Genomic DNA, 25716 nt, shown 5'->3' with positions numbered 1-25716 from the left:
ATGGAACAGCATGGAAGAAACTGAAGTGAGTTCATTTTGGGAAAAGCATGGAGTTCGGAGGAGAGAGAGAGCGTGAAGACTGAAGTGATGATAATAGCTAGTTAAAATTACTTCACACTTGCTCTTTGCTGGGCAACCTTCTGAGTGCTCAGCACATATTGACTCATTTAATCCCCATGACTGTGTGAGGTAGATACTATTATTATCCTCATTTTGCAGATGAATATGAGGCTGGGAAGGATTAAGTAACTTGACCAGGGCTACAACTGCGCAATTTGGGAGAGAGAATCTGCACTCCCCTGACTGTAGAGCCCAGGTTCTTAATCCCCAAACTGCCTCTCTGGGAAGAACTCAAGATGAACATAGGTCTCCAAGGACTGACTTGGCAGAGGAGAGGAGGGAAGGCATTCCAGATGAGGTGGCAGATGTCAACATTAACAAAGCGGGTTCACATTGAAGCTCTGTGAACAAGGAGAGGCTGGCCACATGGTGCCATCTCTAGTCATACTTTTTCAGCAACCCTGGGAAAATGAAAATCCTCGTAAATCACCTCTTTCATTTCTAACCACAATCCCATGAAGGTTGAATGTTGTATCTCCACTGTAACAGTGAAAGAAACAAAGCTCAGGGACAGTAAATTACCTTTTCCCTCAAAACATAGATCTAGAAGTTTTGTTACTCAAGAAGTTCGTTTGTTCTTTTTTACCTTCCTTCATTCATTCATTTGTCATCTATTTACTGAGCATCTACAATCCTTCATTCATTTGCCATCTATTTATTGAGCATCCACAATGTGCCAGACATTCAGCTAGGATTGAGAGAGTAGGAAGTAGGGTATATTCCCTGACCCTAAGTGGATAGGGGTTTTAAGTGATGACAGGTCAGTATGGGTTTTTTAAACACATCTGCAAATTCTTTGACATTCATCTCATTGAAAGATGGAGTTTGTGACTGTTCTTGAATCTGGGTTTACCTTCATGACTTGCACGTAGCCAACAGAATGCAGTGGAAGTATGCAGCTTCTGAGGCTAGGTCCAAGAAATGGTCAGTCAACTATTGTTCACTATGAGGAGCACTAGCTGCCAAGAAAAGAAAGAAGTCTAACTAGCCTGACACAGCCATGCTGGAGAGGCCAAGTGTGGGCACTCTGGTGACAGCTCCAGCTGAGCTCCCAGTGATGGCCAGCATCATCTGTCAGCTGTGGGATTGAGCCATCTTGGACATCTAGCCCCATCAAAATTTCGGATGCAGCTCTAGCCAACATCTTACTGTAACTTCATGCGAACCCCAAGCAAGAACTGCCCAGCCGAGCCTCTCTCACATTCCTGTCCCACAAGAGTGTGAGTAAAATAGAATGGTGGTTATATTACAGATGTAATTCATTATATAGAAATGATAGCTGTAATCATCAGCCTCCAAGAATTGAAGAAAGCAGCAACTCAGGGCACCCAGTAGAAATAGGGCTCAAGTCACTAGAGAAGAAAATTGCTAAAATCTGGTTCAGCACTGAGTGTAAAACCTTCAGCTATCTCCTAGCTTTTATTGCAAATTGGTCTTTGGGAAGGAGGGGTGCAGGCAAAACTAGAAGAGAAAAAGTGAAATGAGCATTCTTTAATAGAGTAATTTATTTTACTTGTTGCTTTGAGTTTGAGCTCCTCCTCCATATATGCATACACACATATGCATACACCCACACACAGTAGGCAGCGCAGGAGCCTGATTAAACAAGAAGTTACGATTGTCCCCAAGGGAGCCTACTGTTCTCAGTCTCTGAGCTGGTAATGAGTTATGCTATCTGCTTCTGCTAGGAGTGATATCCTGATTAGTTAAACTGTTTACAAAATTCTGTAGTGACTTTACTTCTGGTGTGTCTGTTGGAAGTTTATTGTAGCAGAGAGGGGACAAGGGCATTAGAGGTATAAGGGCAGCAGCTAAAAGAGGAAAGCCTGCTTCTCAGGGTTGCATCAAGCACTGGCTAGGTGAGAGAGAAGCAGGTGAGGTAGGTAATGATGAGGGGCAATGGGCATGGGCTCCTGCATAAAGAGCAGTTCCTCTTAGAGACCAGGGTATTCACTGCCTACATTCTGTGTCTCACCTTTGCTTTCCTTCTTCCTGTGAATATGCATGGAAGAAGAAAACAGGGAGGAGAGATGATGGTGATTAGTAATGTGTTCCATCTATAGCCCTGACCCCCTTGGGAAAGAGACAGGGAAGAAGGTAGTCTCCTTTCAGATCAGTCTGTCTCTGAAGAGAAAATCCTTTCCCCCTCTCCAAGGGCTTGCCTTGCTCTCTTCATAAGCCATCAACTGTGGTGGAAGTCATATGATGTCACCAGAAATATCTACAGGCAGCTCTTGGGGTTAATTGTGAGAGGCGAGGATGTTCCAGGTAAATATTCTTCTTTAATTAATGTTTCTAATTTTTAGTCAGTTTGAAATTAAAGAACTTTACCCATGGGCCATCTGAGATGCTGGCTGTTCATTCTTGCAGGGATGCACAGGACCATTTTTCAAACTCATTTAACCTGCAAAACAGCTGTTCTAAGAATTGTTGGAGGACCTTCTTCCCCTCAAAGTGGGTGTGAGTGGCAGGAACTTGATTAGGATTCAATGTTGGTATTGCCTGAGGCCTGTCATTTGAGGGAGTGTGTCCCAGGTTTCCACTAGGAGGTGACTTTCCTCCTATCAGAGCTCCGTCTGGGTTTTCAAAGACATTGTATCATTGGCACAGACTCACTTATAAGTTGGAGACTGGCTCAATGAGGTGTATCGAGCCTTGAAGTGTTTTCACCTGCTCTGCTGTGAAAGTCAAATTGTATATGTTTATATCCCTGAAGTTGAATGAGTAGGGGAGGATGGAGGAGAGAAGGATCCAGACTGGTGGGGCAAGATCTATTTAGGGAGTACCTAGATTCCAAGATTCCGCCTGGCAGGTGTTGGAGGAAACCTGTTTCCCCTCTCAGTTGAGGCAAGGTTCTTGCTGGAGTCAGCAGTTGATTTTCATCCTCTATGAGACATATTCTCAGAGACTGTTCCCTTAAACCAACCTTTGTTACCATCTTGTTGAATTTAAGTATGGTACCTAAAGACATTTTCAGGACTGCTCCAAATTCTATGTGGTTTTGAATAAATAGCTATATTTATTTGCTACTGGAGGAGAACTTAGAGATAATTTAGGTTAGCTTCTGCATATTACAAATGAAGAATGTAGTGCTTTGAAAGATTAAGTGTTTTGTCTGAGGTTATACAACTAGCTAGTGACCAAGCTAGGAACAGAACCCAGGTTTCTTGGCTCTCAAATCTGCGTTATTTCTGTTATACTATATTGGTTTATCTAAAGGAGTACCTGTAAATGGATTTAAAGCAGAGTTTCCAGATCATTCTTTGTTGTGGGAGGCATTGTATGATGTTTAGCAGCATCTCTGGCCTCTACCCACTAGATACCAGTAGCAACCATTTCTACTGTCTAGTTGTGACAAAAGCTTTTCCAGATATGGTCAAGTATTGCACGGGGGCAAAATTTCTTCCAGTTGAGAACTAATGATTTAAAGTTAGTGCATCTTTAGAGAAGAAATGGGCTTATGTTAATTCCTTCTGGGTATGTGTTGAGTATACATGTATTTGAATAACAGGGATATGAGAAGATCTACTTCCTAATTAACATGGCTATATAGGGTAATGGGAGCTTGAGGGAAGACCGTAACTGCCTCCTCTTTTATGTAAATGCTGAGGTTGTATGCTACCATGTAGAAGAGGAGACAAGAATAGAGTGAGGAAAGAGAGGAAACTAGTAGGATATCTTGTTTTTAATTTGGGGGAGGCAACTATTATGAACATTCCTGTCTAAAGGACTTGTATTCAGAAGATAAAAAACTGTTAAACATTTAATAAGAAAACAACCCAATTTTAAAAAGTAGGCAAAAGATTTGAACAGATACATCATTGAAGAAGACATAAAGATGGCAGATATGCATATGAACAGATGCTTAGCATCATTAGTCTTAAGGAAAATGCAAATTAAAACCACAAGAAGGTACCTCTGCATAACTAAGAATGATGAAAAATTTAAAAGATTGACCATATTCAGTGTTGATGCGGATGTCAGGGAACTGGAATTCTTACATAATGCTTGTGGGAATGCAAAATGGTACAGCCAGTTGGGAAATAATTTGGTAATGTCTTAAAAGGTTAAACATACACCAACCATATGATCCAGCCATTCCACTTCTAGGTATTTGCCCAAGAGAAATGAAAGCATATGCCTGTGAAAGCAAATGCAAATACTTGTATATGAATGTTCATAGCAGCTTTAGCTGTAGTAGGCAAAACTGGAAGCCACCCAGATGTCCATCAGCAATTGCCTTTTAGACATTATTTTGTGAATGAGACATTTTATAATCCTGTTGGCTAATCAATTTTGGTAGAGAAGTGGATCAGACTGAACATCTGTTTATGGCAGAATACTGGTTTGATTTCTAGGTGTGTCAGAATGTCTTTAAGTATTCTCTTTTGGCAACTTGATTTGGCAATGGAGTTGGTAAGCTTCTATAAGTCCCAGGTGGGCTATTTTAATGATGATAGTTTATGATGGATTAACATTTATGTTTTTCCTTAAGAGGACACACCTAGCTCCAACTGCTAGCTCCTTTAAAGCCTTTTATTTATACAAACATTAAAACATTTGAGGGGTCAAAGTGTCATTGGTTACTATTGACCTCTCTCCGAAAGACGGCAGGCCAGGTGCCCTTAGGGCTACAGTTGTATCCAAAGAGTAGAAAATGGGAACCAAGAAAATGTTTCAGGGGAGGGTAAAGTGATCTACTCCTGCTCCAGAGGTGACTTAGACTTTTGTGATATATGTGGGTTGGTTGAGACTTGTTTTAGAATCCATTTTTTATTTAATCCTTTTCTTTTTCTTTCCTGTGTATATCTCAATATTCAACACATACTAGCTCCTAGTATGTGTTGAATATTGAGATACACACAGGAAATAAGACAAGGTCCAGTACTGTCTTTTAACATCTTACAGTCCAGGGAAGAGAAAGACAAATGTGCAGGGACAGTACAGAATGATGAATGGCGTGGTGGAGGTGGCCACTGGATGCTGCCAGCAGAGCACGCAGGCTAGATCCTTAATGAAGAGTGAGGTAGGAATTGGTCAGGATGCTCTTGAGTGTACCTCCTCAATGTCTTAGATTGGTGCTGGCTGTTATGGTGTGCATGCTTAGAATTACTAGGAAAACATATAATTCTTGCTTTCCAGAAGATTTTAGTCTAGTTAAGGAGAAGAGATTAATATACATAGGATTAAGAAGGTCATGTGTTGATAGTAGTATTGTGTAGTAGACATAATACTGTACAAAAATAATACAGAAATAATAATTCTGGCCCAGGATCTGCTCCTACTTGACTCTGTAACCTTGGGAAAGTCATTTACTGGGTCTCTTGGCCTCAGTTTTTACACTCTAAAATGAGAAGCCTAGATAACAGTATGTGATATGTTGGGTCTCTTCCAGCTCTGTCTGCCTGTGCTGTGAGGGTGGTTGATGGCAGACCTGGACAGGAATGGGCATAGCCAGTTTGTCCTCACTAGAGAGATTTGCCTCAAAGAAGCAGAGAAGTTATTGTCGAGAAGAAATAAAATCCATTATAAGGTTGCGTAAAACTGCAGGAATCGGAATTTTAAACTTTGGAAGTCATTTTGTGGGAATCATATTTAAAGCTAAAACTGAGTATGAATCTCACCTTCCTGGGAGCGAGAACATTAGTCCACTGGCTGCTTTTCTTCAGTAACCCTTTTTGATTGTCTAGCTTTGAATTGGTACTAGGTTTCTGATGGTTATTAATAGAAATGTATATATAAGAGTGAGAACTCCTAGCATGGTTTTCATTGTCTTGGTTTCTTCCTTCCTGGCATGTAGAATTAGCCAGTGTCACCAATCCCATGATTGAAAATGCATTTTCTCTCCTTGCCCCTTTCTCTCATAATTCTACCTCATACCTCAAGAAAGACGCGCTGATATAAGGGTATCCCAACACTGCACAGCAGTGTTATTTGAAAGAAAAACATAAATAAGGAACTTTTGCAGAACCAGAGGAAAGGAACTGCATTTTCTTTCTCTGCCCCATCCGGTAGCACCTGAATGCCTCCTTTGTCTGACTCCCAGAGTGCCCAGGGTGTAGTAACCTTTCCTGGAGCAGACATGGAGTACCGTAGGCCCTACCTGGCAGCTTTGTGAGTGCTTATTTTGTAAGATGGATTTCAAAGTTTACGTTGTCTTTGTAAAGGGTCTGAAAGACATGGAAGAGACTTTTTGGACTGGGGTAACAACAATATAATTTCTACTCTTGTTTCTGTTTCCAGACTCGAGAGCGTTCAGAACTCCCATTTCTACATGTACCAGGCTTGAAAACTTACCTACAAAAATCATTTTTTGTTCCCCACCAGTGTCCTCTTTCTTTCCATACCTACTATGCCAGAGAACCTTTCCTACAGCTTCAGCATCTTATTCTCTATTGAAATGTAACTTGCCAACACTACTTTAGGAAGACAGGTCTAATTATCAGAGTTGATGTCTACACATGATCTGACGGCCTAAATAAGAAAGAAGGCTGTGAGGACACATATTCCATGTTATCCACAATTTTAATGTCACAGTAACTGGTAGGGTGCCAACCTTTCAAACAGAGCTGGATGACGCAAAAGGATGTATTATGGTTCTGCGTGGAATAATTAAAATCAAAAGCTGCTTGGGTGTGATGGCTTACACCTGTAATCCCAGCACTTTGGTGTGATGGTTTACACCTGTAATCCCAGTTCTTTGGGAGGCTGAGTTGGGAGGATCACTTGCAGCCAGATGTTCAAGACCAGCCTGGGCAACACAGTGAGAACTCCACCTCTAAAATATATACATATATATATATATATAAATCAAAAGTCCTTTGTTGATATGGGTGTGGCATTTTAGGTAACTAACACCATGGTGTTTGACAAGTGATAGCATAATTTCTTGATAAGGCTTTATCTCATATGAAGTGCACTGGCGGTTACAATCCCCATGAAATAGAAGAGATAATTGAGGCTCAGGCAGGTGAAGTGCCCAAGATCTTGCAAATAATAATTGATAAAATTGACCTTCAAATTCTGATCTTCTGACTTGATGCCAAGTCTAGTATGTCTTCCATTACCCATATGCTTTTCTATGTGTTATTTATGGAACTTTTAAAATATACTATTATCTTCTCTCATTAGATTAAAAAAAGTCAACTCTCTAATGGCAGTGGCTATTAGGAAGTAGTAGAAAAAATCAGTAGGACTTGTAATATGCTCCTCTTTTACCTGAAAAAAAGTTTTCAACAGAAGAGAGGGAGCAGACAGCTTATATCAATTTCCTTATGACCCTGTAGCTTCAGGGGTTATGGCCTGGACCATACTGATGAGCCTCATAACTGAATGTTTCTCTAGTGATCCTAGTTGACAGGGCCCTCCAACAGATGGGTGTGGGTCATTCTGTATGCCACTTCATTCACCCCAACTCCATCGACACAAATAACAACAAACCATAAACACTCATGTCCCTAGTTCATTTCATCTGGAGATTAGAGTTTTCATACCATTAAAGTCTTCGGGGACCCATCTCAATATGTTTTTTTCATCTTGACTTAAGTCCAACTCTTCTTGTTTCCTTCTCCATCAAACCACAGCACCCCCCCTTCCTTTTGTCAAGGGGTGATGGACAATAGATGATAGCAACAGTTTCTATGGTAACAGCATCTGAGTTATCTCCTTGGAAACCTGCATAAAGGCTTTCCATCTCCAGACCAGCTCAGTGCAACTTTGAAGGCCTTTGTTCCCTTGAATGGATCAGCATGGGGGAGCAAGCTCTCCCGGGGTTTGGCCATTGCAGTTTCCTTTGGTTCCTGATGCCCATGGCACTTTGGATATAGAGTTGGATTCAACCAAAGGTGGGGGATGGTGGGACCTGGAGTGCTTTTCTCAGCCTAGCCCTTGGCCAGAATGCATTGTCCCTAGTCCAGCACCAGATACCCTGCAGATTTAGCCAATAAGTGTCTCGCTTTTTAAAATGTCCATATGACTCAGCCAAGCTCCCACAGCGACCATCTATGGATCAAAATAAAGCAATGTCTCATCTGAACACAGATGAGCTGGGTATTTTGGTATTGTCACAAAGAGAATCCTGAAAGAGGGCACCATGGGGCAGCTTGTAAGAGTCCCTTTCCTTATGGTGTCTTTCAAATGCAGCAGTTTTGTTACTTCAATGAAAGCAGAATGGTTTCCAGCAGCTAAGAGGATTAATTCTCTTGTCATCATCCACACCAAATAAGAATCACAAACATTTCCATTGTGCTGCATATTTTGGAGATCATTTTCACATACATGAGCTCAATTAATCATCTATTCAATGGTTGAATGTGTGTTAATTTGAAACCTACTATGTGCTGCATAGGGTATTAAAATTTGGGATACCATCGTGAGAAAAATAGACACGGTCTCGGCTCTAAATGAGAAAAATAGACATGGTCCTGGCTCTAATGAAGTTTACTTACAGATAAGAAAAACAAGTGCTAGTTAGATAATTATGCATAAGTGTAAAAATTCAACCAAGATCTACTCTGAAGGAGAGAGTCCACAGTATCAGTGGGCACAAGACGGGGATTTGACCACTGGGGGCATCTTCCCTGGAGAAGTGATGAATGAGTAGCAGTGAACTGGACCTTTTGTAGATGAGGAAGTAAAGACTTTGCAGGGTGAAGAGACGTCCCTATGATCACATAAACTGCTAACTGACAGTCCATCCCTGGAATGTGAACCCAGTAATCAAGCAGTCAGATCCCATGTCCTGACTCTCCCATGTCTGTTTCCTTGTCCTGACTCTCAGAGCACAGCCCAGTCAGTCCTAGACCAGGTAGCCAAGGAGTGCTCTCCCATCTCGCCTTTCAGGTCTTATGTTGTCCTCAGAGAGGTTCTTCCCAGCTTCTAGGACCAGACCAATTGCTTAATTGCCCAAGGGGACAGTTCTAGGAATTTTCTGTTTATACAGACATCCTCCTCCAAGGTGTTACCTGATCATTGAAGTTAGCCTTACTGGGGGTGTTGACCTATAAATACCTTTAGCACTCTTGAGAGGCTAAAAGTTTTGAAACACCTCTTCTCTCCAAAAAAGGATGGAGAGAGGTTAAAAAAGAATATCCACTGATAGAGTGTAGGACCTCAGAGAGAGATTGTTTTAGCCAACATTTGGAAGCAAAGCAACAGGAGAAGCAGGCGGATCCATTTCATTCATACTCTAGGCCCTTCTGGTTCCCTGTGGTTATATCTCCATTTAAGGGGCAAAGAAAACTATTGTCTCCTCCTTAGAGGACTGGGAAAGCCCTCCTTCTGCAGTCGTTGGGAATGAGTGAGTCAGGCAGGGGAAGGTGGGGTGGGGTAAAATGGTACCACCCCCGTGCAGCAGCCGAGGGAGCTACTGTGTGCACAGCCCTATGGTGATGCAATGGATGTCCATATTTAGGCATTTGCCTACTTGTTACATTTTTTAAAACAAGAATTTAAAGGTGGCAGATTCCCCCTGGCATGTGAAGAGTATGTGAGACTACCTTTCTACCTATAGCTTGAGTTCTTCCTCCTTCTTATCCCTTTGTGGATACCATTATCAGTCAGACACATTTTTCTTGAGCTTTCGTAACTCAAAAGGGTTACTTCTGCTTTCTGCCTTGACTTCCCAAACATACTGGAACTTTGACTGCTCCCTTTATCTCTGGATCACTTGCCTATCATATTGGGAAGGGAGGAGAATTTAGGTATTACTTGCTGTGCCCTCTGTCTTGAGCTTTTTTTTTTTTTTTTTTTTTTTTTAGATAATGTCATAAGACTACTACCACAAAAATCACCTGTTTATCTATAAATTCCTTAGTATGAACTCAGCTAATGCCTGCAGCCTATGAGCTGTGCTAATATGTTAGTCTGAGTAACAAAATATGGTGCCATGCCATCTTTGGGCTAGACCATCCTGCTCTCCTACTAGGACCTCTCAGGTCATGTCCTGCTGTCTCTGCCACATCTTCCCTGAGTTCTTCAAATTCCCACAACCCCTGCTCCTATGCCATTCACTTGCCATCTTTTCCCACTACCTTGTCATTATGAGTCAACGTTTTGTATGTCCTTGTCCTGTTTCTCCAGAGAGAACATGAAGATCCTGTATTATTGAGCAAAAGGGGCTCATCTCCTGGTGTACTAGAAGCCAACACTATGACACTGGGTTTTTGAGAAAATGAAAGCTTTATATTGAAAGTCGACTCCCAAGGAGACAGGAGTCAAGCTCAAATCTATCTCTCTAGACTGGATTTATTTAAATATATATATATATATATATATTTGAAACAGGGTCTCACTCACTCTGTCACCCAGGCTGGAGTGCAGTGGTATGATCATGACTCACTGCATCCTCAAACTCCCGGTCTCAAGTGATCTTCCCAACTCAGCCTCCCAAGTAGCTGGGACTACAGGAACATACCACAACACCCAGAGGTTTGTTTGTTTGTTTTGGTAGAGACAGGGTCCCCCCTTGTTGCCCAGGCTGCTCTTAAGCTCTCGACCTCAATTGTTCCTCTCTCCTTGGCCTCCCAAAGTGTTGAGATTATAGGTGTGAGCCACCACAACTGGCCCAAGGCAATATTTTTATTAGAGAGAAGGTTCAGGGGGTGAGTTCTTTTTTCTTTTGCTTTCTTTTTTAAGACAGGGACTCGCTCTGTTGCCCAAGCTGGAATGCAGTGGTGCAACCTTGGCTCGCTGCAGCCTCAACCTCCCAGGTCCAAATGATCTTCCCACCCCAGCCTCCTGAGTAGCCAAGACTGCAGGTGTGTGCCATGATGTCCAGCTAATTTTTGTATTTTTTATAGAGATGAGGTTTCACCACGTTTCGCAGGCTGATCCAAAACCCCTGAGCTCAAGCAATCTGGCTGCCTCCTCATTCCAACGTGCTGGCTGGGATTACAGGCGTGAACCATTGCATCTGGCCGAGGGGGTAGATTCTGAGATTAATAGATGATTAGTGGAAGGAAAGGGGAGGTCTGGAAAGTCCTTGGGCATGCACAGTTATCTCTTCGTGTTACCTCACAGGTCACATGTGCAAATTCAGGGGGAGTTAGTATGAAACATGCAGCAGGAATTCAGGCTGTGAGGTCAGCAATCTCATTCTATGCACACTCTAAGTGGCCAGCTTGGTTCCAATGGATTTCAACCAGCTATTTTATCTTATAAGTGGAGGGAGCTTCAGCAAATTGTTTCTTTAGTTACCTGCCATCTTGCAAACTCAAGAATTTCTACTAGTCATTGGTTTCCTTAACTCTTTGGGACACAGTTTCACCTATGTGCTTGGACCATGCTTTCTCATATATTGCTGTCCCCCATAGCTGTGTATTCAATATAATAGCCACTAGCTAAGTGTGGCAATTTAAGTTTCAGTTCATTAAAATAAAATTAAAAATAAAATTCAGTTTCTTGGTTGCACTTGCCACATTTCAAGTGCCCAGCAACTGTGTGTTCAGCATCTATTGTATCGGATAGCACAGGTATAGAATATTTGTTACAGAAAGCTCTATTGGGCAGTGTTCTTCTGTAGCACTTGGTACATGCTGGCATGTGCCTGGTGCCTAATTGCTCTCTGCTATGATTTGAATGTTTGTCCCTAACAACACTCATGTTTAAATTTAATTGTCACTGTAACAATATTAAGAGGTGGGACCTTTAAGAGGTGATTAGACCACAAGGACTTTGCCCTCTAAAACAGATTAATGTCATTATGGAGGGAGTGAGTTTGTTGTAAAAGGGCAAGTTTGCCCTCCTCTTGTTCTCTTTCTTGCTTTCCCTCTCCACCCTTCTGCCCTCTGCCATGGGATGAGGCAGCAAGAAGGCCCTTGTCAGATGCCAGCACCTTGATATTGGACTCCCAGCCACTAGAACTGTGAGAAATTTCTGTTCATTATAAGTTCTCAGTCTCCGATATCCTATTATAGGCACAAAATGGACTAATTCCTCAACAAATATTTACTGCTTGAGCCCTCAAATTAAGTCTCTTTCTCATGGGTGAAGCCAAGGGTGGTTATAGACATAGAAGAAAACTTATACTTTGCCCAATTCAATTATGAATTGTCAGAGAGAAAACAGAAAAAGAAGGAAAAAACCCTCACTTTTCACCCTTAGAAGATCAAAAGGTGCAAGATTAACCCTGTCTGGTTCTGGCCAACCACATTAGTGAATGTTTAACATTCCCCATAATTCTAGATTTTCTAGCTGTAACAGCTTTATCCTTGACTTCTGTGATGCTGAGATCTAAGGAAATGTCACTGCCTTTGTGAATATAATGATCTTGTGAGAAAAATGCAGTTTTTTCAACATAAGCAGACTTATCTTCTGGATATTTTTTCTTTTAAATATGTCTTGATTTTTATATTTCAAGCCACTTTTTTCTTTTGTAAGTGTTTTTGCTGACACAGATGAGCAGTTTAGCTGAAGATTTATCTTTTTTAATGCATGAATCCAGAAAATAAGAAGCAGGCATATCCTATGACAAGGAAATGATGATTACTATCTTGGGGAGATAATGTCAGCTCCTACAGAGGCGTCTTAGTGGTTGAAGAGGAAAAGGGAAGATAGGATTCCTGCATTCTGGAGCAGTATAGTTTTTGATGACTTGGGTTTCCCATTTGTAAAATGTACATTAAGAGTCATTTTCTTATTTTTTGAATAGTTGTTTCTGATGAAGGATGTTGAAACATTTGTGTCATTGTCTCTAAATGCTTTTTTAAGTCAGTGCCTCATTTCAGCATCTTGCCCTGGGTCTTGCTGATAGCAGGTTCTTGGTCAACGCCTAATAGATTGTTTAAATTCTCATTAAATGTGCATTATGTAACTTCAAGGCCTTCTTGTATCAGGGGCTACAGTTTATAGAACATAGGCAAAGGGCTGGGATCTCTGGTGACCAGGAGCAGTTTAGGAGGATGCTGATGGGTGGAATTGACATGAACCATGGTGTGTGAATAGGCAAACATGAGTGTTACCATTGTCCCATGTAACTAACCCTCCCCAGCAGGGGCCAGTGGTTTTAAATGGCAAAGCCATGGGCCTGTTAGATGATGACTTAGCACGAGAAACTTGGAATTCAGAGCTGAAGCTGGCAAACCGGCTCTTCCACCACTTTGCTGGCAAACATGTTGGCCATTTTAGGATAAGGAGTAGGAGGCCTTGAGAATCTCATGGTTGTGTTTTCTATAGTAGCTAGCATGTCACGAAAGGATGGGACTGGTGAATGCGTACAAAGGAGAAGGGACATGAGGAAAGTGTGCTCTAAATTATGGACTACTACAATACTTTATAGTATGCCATAATTTATAGTATATTACAAAGTATTCTATAACTGTAGACCAGCATAAGCTGGGAACAGGGCAATGCATTTACCAGGATAGTCTGTGGTGTGGGTGGTGTTATCCTCATATTGCAGATAAGAAAGATTGAGGCTTAGGTCTTTAAGTGATTTCCTGGCACTCACACAGCTGGTATATTCCTTATCTGGATTTAGATACAGATCTTTCTCCAAGCCCATATTCTTTCTACTATTTCTTCTTCCTCTCTAAAGAGGCTCTCTGTGGTCCATTTCAGTTTGGACATTCTACGATGCTACCAAACTTTTTCTTCAAAAGGTCTTTCAAGAAGTGGTTACAGCTCCAGGAATAGTACAGCTTGAATGTGCTCCTCAGTTAAACACATTCACATCACCCTTGGGGCTGTGAAGTCAGGAGGGTTAATTAGCATCTGTCAGGCAGTTCTAAAGTACTTACAGGGGCTCAAAGATGACCTTGAAGAACATTTTATTTTGAGGTAGCTTCTAGAGTTTGTATTATAGATTGGTCACTTTCCACCCCTATCCCACCCCACCCCAAACTGGGAGCTTTTAATTACAACAGGTCTTTTTCCAGAAGCTGCATCTTTGCTGCAATTGCCTATTCCAGCTGGCCCTGGCCAAATTGAATTCAGTTTCCTAGACCCTTCCCCAAACAGTGTTCTGTTCTCTTGTGGCTCCTTTCACTGTTTCAGGCCAGGAGACCCAGGTGGCTGGCCCAAGGGAGGGATTCAGAATGTGGGTTATTTGCTGCAGATTATTATTATTATTATTATTATTTTTTTTTTTGGTAAGGTAGGTAATGCATTGCTCTGAGCTATCCACTTTCTCCAATTTCCTCTCCCCTGACTTTCCACTGCTATATGTAAGGTGCTGATCAGGGCAAGCATATCTGCCAAAATGAGAGCCGTAATCACCCGGGAACCAGCAAGCTCAAATGGATCCTTTGGAGAAAGACCTTTGTAGCTTTATAAACTCACCGGCAGAAGCTAGTCTCATAAACAAGAAAAATGTTAGGGAAAAAAACAAAAACAACAACAAACAGCCATGCCAATGATTATTTTCTTTGTGAGCACTAACCCAGTCTTTATGGGTAGGAATAAGGTAAATAAGAATTGGGTAAATTGATGGTGGGCACGGTGGCTCACACCTGTAATCCCAGCACTTTGGGAGACTGAGGCAGACAAATCACCTGAGGTCAGGAGTTCCAGCCTAGCCTGGCCAACATGGTGAAACCCAATCTCTACTAAAAATACAAAAATTAGCAAGGCATGGTGGTGGGCATTTGTAATCCCAGCTCCTGAGGAGGCTGAGGCAGGAGAATCACTTGAACCCACAAGGTGGAGGTTGCATTAAGCCAATATTGCGCCACTGCTCTCCAGCCTGGGCAACAGAGTAAGGGTAAGACTCTGTCTCAAAAAAAAAAAAAAAAAAAAAGGAAGAATAGTAGATAGAGGACAGATAGCATTCTCAACTCTAACGATAGTCCAGCCCATGAGAATACATCTGGCATTATTACAGAGTGTCTGAATGATTATTTTGCTCTTCCGTCATCTGATGTGTTGGAAAACACTCCTGCAGCTGTTTTCCTTCATTGGCTTCTGGGCTGAACTTAATCTTCTAATGGATTTTACTCCCTTTCCAAAAGGTATTTATAACATTCTAACTCCTTGTGAGTCCTTGGGATTTTCCCTTGTTGGCCAAAGCCTACACTGATTGTGGACACTGTTTAATTTACTGTCTCCTTTCAGACCCGCCTGTGAAGATTAACTGTCCTTGAACAATAGCATCACTCATTGTACTTGGCCACATTTGCTTCACCTTTCTCAACTGCACTGTTTTCCTTGTTTGTCTCTTAGGCACACACACATACACAAATGCATATAATTTGTTAATTCCTCCTCTCCTTGATACACACACACACACACACACACACACACACACACACACACGCATGTATGCATATTAACACGCAAATGTGTAGCATATATGAAATAACTGGGTCTCTTATCTCTTAAGAGCAGAGTGGTTGATGTTGCAAACGTCATTTCTCATGAAGTCTTAGGGTCTGAGTCTTGAAATGCCAAGGACACTTTTTGTTTGTTTGTTTCTGGTCATCTTGAACCAGATCCCAGAGTTGCTTGCAAATGTGTCCCTCATTAAGAAATCACTTCTTTGAGATGATCTCTTAGTGATTCCAGACCCTTTAATCATTGAACGGTTCTAAGCACTAACCACTTACAGGACATTCTCTTCTCCTAGTTATTACTAGGTAAAACTGACTTTTGTTCAGGCCTTTCCCAAGAATTGGTTAGAAGGCTAAGGTATTAGGGGTAAGAGGGCTACACTGGAGGGGAGATAAAAGAATAGAAAGGGCAGGTGGGTGTCCAAGATAATAAAAAATTAGCTTATTACATAGCTAACTGCGTTCAAGCCTTGCATCATGGCAAGTACAGCAGAACTCTCTGGTTGGAGGAGTATTTAGAAAGGAAGCATTGCCCAGAGCTTGCCAAATGCTATGGAGCTGGTACACTGGGAGGCAGTGGAAGCCAGTGAGCTTCTCTGTTCACATCTGTAAGTGATTTTTCTAGGAAGTGCTGCTGGAGGTAGCTAATGAAGAGCAAGAAACCCAGGCCCAGGCTGGGCATGGTGGCTCATGCCTGTAATCCCTGCACTTTAGGAGGCTGGGGCAGGTGGATCACCTGAGGTTGGGAGTTTGAGACCAGCCTGGGCAACATGGCAAAACCCCATATTTACTAAAAATATAAAAATCAGCCAGGCATGTTGGCACATGCCTGTAATCCCAGCCACTCAGGAGACTGAGGCAGGAGAATGGCTTGAATTCAGGAGGCAGAGGTTGCAGTGAGCCGAGATTATGCCACTGCACTCCAGCCTGGGTGACAGAGCAAGACTCTATCTCAAAAAAAAAAAAAAAAAAAAAAAAAAAGAAAAGAAAAGAAAAGAAAAAGAAAAAAGCCAGGCATAAATCTGGTATCCATGTAAACACTGTCAAAGGCCCTGTCATTGGTAGTGGTAGTAGGGGGAGAGGAGAGGTGGCCATTGGCTGCACCTGTAGTGTTTTGAGGCCTCCATGGCTATCTTGAGTGCCATGGGACACAGTGAATATAACCCAAAGTTGCTGGACCTGACTTAGGCTTCATCTCTTCAGATACTGGCTCTAGATGCTTCTCTTTTTTATCCAAATTTCAGAGAGGACACTTCCCCCTTTGAGCAACTCCATTAATCAAGTGGACAGATTAATTGCTTTACTTTGTTTGTTTTTTTTAAATGCCATAAATTATCTCTTGGCTAAATTTTGAGCCTTATTTCTGACCATTCTCCAGTGCTTATTTCCTCCAAATGCACAGGCCTGCTTGCCTTTCCCTAACACTGTGGGTATTTAGAGCTTCCTGCACAAGTTCTTGCTGTTCAGTCACCTGCAGCCTTCACATTCCCCTCCTACCTAGTTTACCTGGCAAACCCTAGTCAACTTTTCACTTTATCACATAGCGTTTATAACATGGACTCATAATTATTGAACATACATCTTTTCTCACTTGTGTGTGAGCACCGTGAGACCAGAAGCCACGCCTTAATTATTTGCATGCCCTGGTTGTAAACAGCGACTCTTCACCCCTTTATCTCACACCAGGGACATGAGTGGGCTGTGGGGAGATGGTGGTTGGGGGAAGAATTATTGTAAGAACATTCCAAATGGATAGGAGACATAGGTGCATCTTATCTGGAATCTTTTCCTCCCATGGAAGCTATCACTACTTTTCCCAGCTCTCCTCTCCTTGTTTGGTTTCTCATGTTGACATATAATGGTCCTCTGTGGTTCCATGTGTCTTATCTCTCCTGGCTTAACTCCCAGCTCCAGATGTCTCTCTCCCCATGGGCTGAGCCCTTAACATGTACAGTGGAAATTGCCTGACAGTAATGCCTGTCTGAGCTGTTGCAGGCTTGGGTGACATTCTGACAGCCATTGGCATTCATTCTGTGTCATCTTTTTTTCTTTACACTGCTTCCTACATGTGAGCTCTGAAGGAGGGTGAGAGTGCCCACAAACCAGTCTACCACTGGGATAAGTACATGGGTCCTTCTAGGACTTACCACCATTAAATATTGAGACTTAAGTGAACTTGACACAGAGTCCATAACAAACAAGTAATCTTGGGGTTGGCAGGTGTGTTATGGGGGTTCACAGTGTGGGTAGGATGATGTCTGGTTGGTTCCATTAGGACTCTGATAGTTAATTTTATGTGTAAACTTGAGAGCCCTTTCCCTCATCTTGTAAACCTCATCACAAGATTCAGCATCATCAGCCTCACCATTGCTGAGGGTGACTAGAAAAGACAACCTGTTGCTTACAATAAGGTGATTGGGTTATGATTCTCATCATCTGGGACAGAGAGCTCCCTGTTCCTACACAGGTAGCTTCTCTGCCACCACACCCCTGCTGTACTCTCATTTTTTGTCAGTTAGATTGCTTTGGGTAACTGATTTGAGCAACATTTTCAGTCTTTTGAAAGACTATCCTACATCCAGAAAGACATTCCTAAGATGTTTCTGGAGTTGTAAATCAGACTATTCATTGCAAACCCTTGAGAGAATGTGCTGGTTTCTCTCTGTAAGCACAGCAGCCTTAACAGTACAAATATAGTTTCATGTTTATATAGATAATATTAGGATGCTGCTAGTGTCTGATTTTCATGAGTCTTTCATTTTTTGTGGTTACTTTTGAAAATGTTTTGTTCAAATTTTATACAGTAGTTTGACTTTGCCCTTCTATAATTTGTGTGGAATTTCATAAACATAGTTCCATCATTCAGTATTTACATGATTGTGATGTGGTTTTTATGTTTTGTTGTGGAATTTAACTGCATATGAGATTATTTTTCCCAAACTGCTAAAAAAATTACTAAAATGTACTTTTAATTAGGTTCACAATATGTAAATTCACACAGTCACAAAGCCACAAAGCAGTAAAAGTTTTAAATGTTTTTAAAAGCATTAAAACATTACCATCCATGTACGTTGTAGAGTTGCAGTCTTATTTTTAACAGTACAAATATATTTTACATACTTGTATATAAATATATATTAACTTTAATCTGGTTTACACAAGGTGGAGTGGGTTGCATTATAGAAAGAAATTTGGCAGTTATGTTTCCTAGTTGCATTTATTCCCCATGTATTTGTAATTGTAAAAATCTGTACTTTGTTGTTTTCTCCCAAGAAACTAGGATACTCTCAAAAAGCACATTATCTAACAGCTTACTTATTTCAATCAATTGCTTGAGTTTTGTCTTCTTTTAGAATCCCCTCTAGTTTCTCCCACTTTGAAAATATAGCGATGTTGTTTCTATGGAAACAATGATGTCATGGGTATGAATGGGGCTTTAGTGACCACCAAGAGTGCTATATATCAAGGCAATGATAGAGCCTGGCTTTACCTATGAAGTTGCTAATGAGGGTCTGTTGTCAGAAACTTGAAATATATATGACTGGGAGGGAAGTAGATTTATGTAACAATTCTAGATGGCCCATATGGAGTGAGTGTGTGTTTGTGAAGCCATGTGTATGTGATTGTGAAATATATCCCTGCTTCGCAGTTTGACTTTAAATCATCTGGATTTCCAGATCTGTAGAGTGGGAACTTGAAAACTATAAAATCAAGTCCCCAGAATCTATGGAAGGAATGAGGGAGAAATGTTTGTCCCTAGGGCCTGGTATTCAGAACCATCAAACTTGTAACATTAGCATTAATACAAATAGGAGCTTTGTAATGTATGTAATCTATAGACATTATGATAGAGTAGATATATCTAATTTAACTTGCCTGTATTTAAATGTTCTCCAAATATAAGTGACATTTGATGACTAACACATACAAGTTGTGACTAATTGATCAGAACCAGAGACATATTCAGCAGTGTACCTTAACTTATATATCCAAAGAATGTGGTCCTGCCCCAGGAGGAAAGAGGAAAGAGGTTGCCTGGAAAGGTTAAACTCTTCATTTAGTGATCATGCCCACTTGTTTTTGCTGCTCCTCTTTTAGAACTGCATCTACATCCTGCAGCTTGCTCTTTTGACTGTTATCAAGGTAGATGATTTTTTTTTTTTATAGCTAAAAGTCTTTTGGAACTGAGTATGACTGACTATCTTGATAAATTCACCCCAGTATTTTTGCTATTCCAGTTTAAAAATGAGCTGTGATTACAAGGTAATGAAGCTGATAATGATGTAGTTTATATATTGGTTTTAGGTATCTTCTGAAGAGATGATTTTCTCAAAATTTCAAGCAATAATTATTTCATTAACATTTGTTATATTCCCAAGGTGACTGCTTTGAAAGTTAATGTTTGTTTGGAGATATATATGTTGAGGTGTACTTGGCAGAAACAACAGTAAATCTCATTGGTCTGGCATCAGAGAATGAGGTTCTCCATATAAGTAAAATTTCCAGGTAACTCAAGCTTTTCCCTATACGCATTCTTTCAAAATTAATAACATTTAATTAAAATATTTTATAACCTTTCATGTCCTCCTTTCCTTGAACAATATCCTGATGTTACATTCTTTGGCAGCAGGGAATTTGCAAATTCTTAATGTGCAAACTTTTAAGAATCTTGAGATGGGAGATTAACCTGTATTACCCAGATGGGCTCAATCTAATCATAAGAGTCCTTATAAAAGAGAGGCATTAGAAGGTCAGGAAGAGAGGGGGAGAGAAGGTGAGAGAAGGCAATGAGATGACTTTGACAGAGAAAAAGGTATTAAGATGCTATGCTGCTGGCTTTGCTGATAAGGAAGGGGCCAGAAGCCAAGGAATGCAAGCAGTCTCTAGAAGCTGGAAAAGTCAAGGAAATGGATTTCACCCTAGAGCCTCCAGAAGAAATGCATCCCTGCAGACTTATTTTAGACTTCCAACCTCCAGAACTTTCAGAGAATTAAGTTTGTGTTATTTTTAAGCCACTAATTTTGTGTCCCCAGATCTCAGCTTTGTGATGGACATAGTTCATTTGGGAGATTGCGCTGGGAAAAAATACATAAACAGATTATTGCAATCGAATGTATTAGGTACTGAAATTGAATTATGAACAAAGAGTGGAGGGAATTCAGAGGAAAGGCAACTATCTTACTTTGGGGGATCCAGAATGGGATTCATGTTGATATAGGACTTACAGAATGAAAACATATCTGTGTTTGGGGTCGTGGTAGGGCATTGAGGAAGGCTTGCCTGTAGATAAATTAGTAGAAGAGCAAAGAGCATTCCGGGTAAAGCAAAAAGTATAAATTTCTCTGTGTTGATTTTTGTTTGAGGGAAGTAGATGAAGGCCCATGATTGGAGTCTGACACCTGTTTTGGTTTTCTGCAGCCTTTCCTTTCTGTATGGCATGTTGGCTGAGTATTTTGTCCTTTAAAATTTCACCTGTGGATAAGAGAAGCATCACTTACTATAAATATAAGCTAGAGAGATACCAGATTAGTGGCTAATGTATTTTCAGTGTAATTCCAGAAGCCCTCATTCTTTCATTGACCATAGCAAAAAGGAGAGCCTGATCCTAGTATCAGCTTTGTTCACAGATGCTGGAAGCTCTCACCAATTTTCTCATTAAATCTCCCAACAATGAATTGTGTCGCAAAATATAACTAGTTTCACTTTTAGTCCAGATTTTTTTGAGAACGTTAACTTCATCATAGTAGTAATCTAATGACAATTTAATAAGGTTTTGTTAATTTATAGCATGAAGAGATGAAGAACACATGATCATGTTTAGATTAACTTTTATTTTTATGAAGGAAAAATAGGGCATCTGGTTCACCAAGAATTTGTAGCCACTTTTAATAGCAAATTACATAGAATGACTTAACATCCCTTTGTTTCTCCTTAATGGTTAATCATCAATCTAAAATATTTACTGAGTGCCAACAAAGTGGAAAGCATTGCTAAAAGAGCTATGGGAGATTTGAAGCTACTAGTAATCTTAATGTAAAAAACATTTAACTAGTTGACTCATTTATTGAGCTCTTTAAGTCAGGCACTATTATAATCTCTTTAAGTGTATTCTCTTCCATGATTTTTAAAAGAATTGCTTACTTGCTGCTCATATTCCATTCTGTCACCTTTCTCATCTTAAACTGATTTCTAACTCAACCTTTCTGCTAGAATTAATTCTTCTTAAAGTAACTAGTGGCCACTCTCTCCAAAACCATTGGATGTGTCATCCTCTGTGAGTACTCAAGAGCATTTGTCACAACTGGTTATCATCTCTTTTAATTTTTGATTTTCACTATATATCACACTCTTCTGACTTTACTCTTTCCTACCATCCCTTCTATTCAATTGAGCCATATCGAAATTTCATGTTGTATTAGTTTATTTTGTGCTGCTGTAACAGAATACTACAGACCAGGCAATTTATAAAGATCACAAATTTACTTTCTCATAGTTCTGGAAGCTGGAAAGTTCAAGATCAAGGTACTGGAATCTGGAAAGGCCCTTTTCGCTGTGTCCTTACATGGAAAAAGATAGAAAGGCAAGAGGGAGGGGGAAAAAGCGAACTCACTCCTGTGAGCCCCTTTTATAACAGCATTATTCCATTAATTAATGAGACTTAAACACCTCCCATTAGGCCCCACCTCCCAACACTGTTGCAGTGGGGATTAAGTTTGCAACACATAGGCCAGACGCCGTGGCTCATGCCTGTAATACCAGCAATTTGGGAGGCCGAGATGGGTGGATCACCTGAGGTCAGGAGTTCAAGACCAGCCTGACAAACATGGAGAAACCCCGTCTCTACTGAAAATTCAAAAAAATTAGCCAGGCATGGTGGTGCATGCCTGTAATCCCAGCTACTTGGGAGACTGAGGCAGGAGAATCACTTGAACCTGGGAGACAGAGGTTGCGCTGAGCCAAGATTGCACCATTGCACTCCAGCCTGGGCACCAAGAGTAAAACTCTATCTCAAAAGCATTAAAAAAAATTTTTTTTAAGTTTCCAGCACATAAATTTCTGAGACACATTGAAACCATAGCATAAGTAGCTATTTTGGTCTGTATAATGGCATTTTCCTATGGTTTCACAGACAGGTGGATTCTCCTATGTCTATAAATATTGGCATTTCTCTTTCCTCTTTTTACTCTCACCCTAGACAATCTCATGCACATTGTCAACTATATACAGTCCATCCAGAATTTCTGTTTCTGACTTAGACTTCTGACCAAATTCTAATTATATACCCACAGCCTACTGTACATCTCTTTTTGGGTTTCTCAAAGACACCTCAAAATCAGTGTCCAAAATCAAACTCTTTATCTTACTCCATAAATCTGGTTCTGTTCTAGCTCTGATTCAGTGACTGGAACCACCTTGTATGCAATGTCATGAACCTCAGAGACCTCCCCATTGACTTCTCACTCTTCCTCCTGTCCCACATCTGATCCAACACCAGGTTCTGTTGCTTTTACTTCTCAACTAGTCTTGAATCCAATTGCTGCTCTCCAACTCCAGCCAACTGGACTATTACAAGAGCATCTAAATGGTTTCCCTACATCTACACCAGACTTGCTTCCACCTCAAACCTGTTTTTCATAATGAGCTTTTGGAATCAGAATGTTCAGTCATGTTCCACTTCATTCTTTCAACCTAAATGTATCCATTGGTTTCTTTCTTTCTTAGGGCAAAGGCCAGACTTCTTTACATCATGGACTATAAGGCCTGTAAGGTGCCCCTGTCTTCCTTTTCAGCCTCTTCCTTCACTAATGTCCTCGTTGTCTCTCCTGGGGTCATGCTGTTTTTTCAGTTCCTTGTAGCCTCCGTAATCCCTCCAGCCCAGGGCCTTTGGCCATGCAGTGACCTTTGCCTAGAATGTTTCTTGTCCCACTTTGCCCACTTCCTTTTTTTTTTTTTGAGATGGAGTCTCACTTTGTCGCCCAGGCTGGAGTGCAATGGTGTGATCTCATTTCATTACAACCTCAGCCTCCCGAATATCTGGGATTATAGGCATGGACCACTGCCGCCCGGCTAATTTTTGTATTTTTAGTAGAAACAGGGTTTTACCATTTTGGCCAGGCTGATCTTAAACTCCTGACCTCAAATGATCCACCCACCTCTGCCTCCCAAAGTGCTGGAATGATAGGCATGAGCCACCACACCTGGCCTTCTTTGCCTGCTTTCTATCTATATTTTAAATTCTCTATGTCACTTCCTCAGGGAAGCCTTCCCTTTCTTTCCTGACTAGGTTACCCCTCCCTATTCAAGGGTCATTTTCTTTATGAGAATACTCAGTTAACAATTTTAAGTGGATTTGTGGGATTCTTTGACGTGTATATCTCATAAATATGAGTTAAGTAACATTGATCCCATTTTACAGATGAGAAAACTGGAGCAAGTCATTTGCTTGAGATCATTCAGTTAGAAAGTGACTGAGCTATGAGTTGAGCCCAAATCTGTGTGACTATATTGCTGTTAGGCTTAGCTGTGAGGAACAACAAAACCTTAAAATAACTTAAGCTTACACAAGATAGAAATTTCTCTTTCTCACATAAATCCTTTCCCAGAGTGGTACAGTAGCTCATGGCATCGGAAATCTTGACTCCTTGTGTAGTGCTGCTCTGCCTAGTATGACCCTGACCTTGTCCAACATGGGTTTGTCTGAGACCAGGCAGTAGGATGGATGAGGGAGCTAAGGAGAGATGACAAAGGACAAAGGAGACACATGCAGTAGTCTCTTCTGGTATTTAGAATCTGCCACAGGTCATTTCTGTTTGTGTCCCATTGGCTAGAATTCAGTCTCATGGCTGCCTAAGCTTCAAGAGAGGCTATGAAATGAAGTCATTACTCTGGGTGTCTATGTGCTAGCTAAAAATTTGGGTTTCTATGACTGCAGGAGAAGAGGCAGTGTGCATTGGAAGATGACAAGCGGTCTATGTAAGTTCTAAAATCCATGTTCTCAGGGCTATAAGCCCCTGGCCTCAAGGATCTCCATCTCATTGAGAAAAACAAAGTAAACAAGTGAAAAGTTAATGATAAAAGAGAAATAGCAAAATGCAGAATAGAATGTTACCAAGCATATGGGAAGGATACATAAATATAAGATGAATTTTGATGGTATTCAGGAAGGTTTATGGATGTGGTAGTCCGTAACTAGGCATCACCTGGTAAGAAAACTCTTCCCTTCTTAAATACCTTCCAATCTTTTGGATTATATCAACACATGATATTAGCTGGTCTCCACCAATCTAATACTGGTTGTAAGAAGACTACTTTTTAATTTTGCATTCTGGTTCATGGTCTTTTCTTTGCTACTGAGTCTTAAAGATGGTTCCTTTTGGTGTTATTGTTGAAGGCTTTGCCCAAAGGACTTATCTGCCTTCGTGCTCTAGAATAGTTCTGAATTGCTTTCTTTTGAATGCTGGCTTTCTGTTATAATTAATCCTTAGAGAAGAATGTATCAAGTATTTAAAATATTATACCGGGATGCTTGTAATTCTGATCTTTTGTGCTTTTCTTCCAAGGGCATATATTTTCTAGTCCGTAGAAATGACTTCTCTTCTGTGATTGTTAGGTTGAGGGCAAAGTGGCCTCTTAGGAGGACGTATGGAAGACTCAAACCCTTTGTACAGTTCCTGAAGATAGTAGCATCATTATATTACATTACATTACTAGGTCCTGTGGTCTTCTCTTTCTTCTGTAACATTAATATAACGGAGGTGGCCCATTTGGATCTTGTCTGACCCTATTTGCCTGTGGTAATGGTCAAACAAATATAAACAGATAACAATGACATATAGTGAGTAATTATTTTGATTTTTGACACAGCCAAAGAAATAGAACCATGTGTGGTAGGCCTGGTATAAGTGGAAAACTAGCATATAGATCAGACAGCTGTATCTGCCCCATTGAGATAATAATCTACTCCAAACTAATGTTTGGAGTAAAAAAAGTCTGCTTCTGTCAGTTTTAGAATCACTAAGATTGGTGTGGAGAATTATACCAGAGTTTTCCCAGAGGGCCCTACTAGTGTTAGGCAATCTTTGTTAAACCTGGCAGATCTGTGATGTGCATTTGTCTCCTTTTCTCCCTTGAAGCCCCACTGGAATAACCACTAAGACAAAGAGAACAGGAGAAGAAACAGTCAGTAAAGAGATTTCATAATAACATTTTACAAGACAGAAGGGCTGGGCATGGTAGTTCACGTCTGTAATCCCAACACTGGATCGCTTGAAACCAAGAGCTCAAGACCAGGCTGGGCAACATAGGGATACCCTGTCTCTAACCAAAAAGAAAA

At 40.8% G+C, this 25716-nt stretch overlaps 1 protein-coding gene and 1 long non-coding RNA gene across 5 annotated transcripts in view; one reads left to right on the top strand and one right to left on the bottom strand.

Moving 5' to 3' along the window:
* NOS1AP (nitric oxide synthase 1 adaptor protein) overlaps positions 1 to 25716 on the top strand; it is a 299267-nt gene that overhangs the window by 173351 nt on the left and 100200 nt on the right. The gene's annotated exons all lie outside the window — the stretch shown is intronic.
* LOC116560265 lies at positions 4883 to 5234 on the bottom strand. The gene is made up of 2 exons (XR_004272880.1): positions 4949 to 5234; positions 4883 to 4914 (listed from the first exon to the last, which is right to left on the bottom strand). It is a non-coding gene; the product is annotated as an uncharacterized LOC116560265 (long non-coding RNA).

The sequence above is a fragment of the Sapajus apella genome, unplaced genomic scaffold (genome assembly GCF_009761245.1).
Source record: "Sapajus apella isolate SASKATOON/1434 unplaced genomic scaffold, GSC_monkey_1.0 scaffold25, whole genome shotgun sequence".
NCBI lineage: Eukaryota > Metazoa > Chordata > Mammalia > Primates > Cebidae > Sapajus > Sapajus apella.
Note: the sequence above shows the minus strand (reverse complement) of the source record. Positions and strands in the feature narration are given on the sequence as shown.